We start from the raw sequence: 1970 nt of genomic DNA on the forward strand, positions 1-1970 counted from the left end.
TCTGTGTACTTAAATGTAAATAACAATTCTAAAAACCAAAATGGTTTACATTCTATGTACAAACTAACGAAGTAGGAAGTAAATGTATCACTCATTAGAAGGCTAAATTCATCTGAGTTGCAACACCACTATTAAAGTCCTGCACATGCTTGTTTCTGGTGACTTAGTTTTTAAGCTTGCCTTATTTCCCAGACCACGAAAATATGTATACAAGTAAATATTACACAGGACTGAATATTTTTAGTATTTAGTTATTTTATACATATTGACCATTCTCGATACATGTTAATGTCAATGAGAAATAAATGATTTTGATTTGATTTGACTGAGAAGTCTACCCGTCAAGAGTTGATGTGCCGCAGAGTTCAGTGAGCTCTGCTACAATGTTTTTAATATTTATTAACGATGTACTTGAACTTAGTTTAAATGGAAAACCAAGTGCATTTGTGGATTATATTACCCTTTTTATAGCCATAAAAATATATTAACAATGTCAAACTTTTTAAAACATCTTCATATTTTAAGAAATTGGTGGACAATAAATAGAATGGAGATAAATGTAAACCAAACCAAATATTTTAATTTTGATTTCAAGACTTTGCGCGTTTGAATTACAGTACCATATTTCAAACTGTTCAGCAGGAGACTGTAACTATGAAAGTATCCAAAAAGAAAAGCACTTTAAGTATCTTGGAGTTACACTTTATGAAAGACTGAAATGGGACAAACACTTGACTTTATTTCATAGTAAAATCAAATCTGCGTTACAAAAACTTTGCTCTGCAAAATTTATTAAGAGTTATATTGTGGTTTAATCGATTCTAGATTTTAATATGGAATAATACACTGGGGCGGTACCAAAAATACCTTTTTAAAAAACTTACAATACCTCTAAATCATAGCAGGGGAAGTCTGCTCTTAATTGCCAAAAATGTGTATATATTTAATAATATATCATAACACAGTTAAATACCTGGCTTAAAACTTGATTAAATTTTTATTTTGGTTAATGAAAAGTCACAATATCAACGTCATCATAAAAGAAAATGCTATATTTTCCGTTATATTGCATGCATGTTTTTGGTTTCAAAAGAATTATTTTCTGTCTGTATATGTTTAAGTTACAACTGAGACTAAAAATAAACCTTGTTTTATTTCTGGTTTTGTTAAATTTCTATTTATGTACATCATTTTACTCTAGTCAATTAATAACTACAATGAACATTGATGTTAAAAAGAAGCTACGTTTTAATCTTTAAAATAACATAAAATACTATTTGATACACCTATTTTTTTTTAACTTTTCAGGGTAAAACTTCTGGACCTCTCTTATCACTTCTTTATTCTTTTTTAACATATTTTCTATGGTGAGCCCCACGAATAATTTTGACATAGTAGTGCCTATATTTGTATAAATTATCATCAGGGGAAAACTCCTGGACCTTTCCATTGCTGTTTGTTCCATTAACATCCTTCCTACAATGAGCCCCAATAATTTTGAGGTGGTGCCTATATTTGTATACATCTTCAGGGCAATACATCCAGACCTCTCCATCGCTGTTTGTATGTTCATTAATATCCTTCCTATGGCAAGTCCCACCAATAATTGTGAGAATGCAGAGCCTATTATCAGTTCTAAATTTTCAGAAAAAACATTCAGAACCCTCCCATCGCTTTTCTTTGTCCCATTAACATCCTGTCTATGGCAAGTCCCACCAATAATTGTGAGAAGGCACTGCCTATATTCGTATACATTTTTACTTACAATAATTCAATATTATTGTATTACTTAAATTGTTAAGTTCACAATATTTAATTTATAAGTAATCATTACAAATGATGGGGTGTGTGGATAGTAAACGACTGGAAAATTAACACTGAATATACTAGTTCTCATACTAATTATAATATAATGGTCTTAAACTAAGTTAGGTAGAAATATAGCAGGCTAAATAATAAAAACCACACAC

The sequence above is a fragment of the Homalodisca vitripennis genome, chromosome 2, assembly GCF_021130785.1.
Source record: "Homalodisca vitripennis isolate AUS2020 chromosome 2, UT_GWSS_2.1, whole genome shotgun sequence".
NCBI classification, from domain to species: Eukaryota; Metazoa; Arthropoda; class Insecta; order Hemiptera; family Cicadellidae; genus Homalodisca; species Homalodisca vitripennis.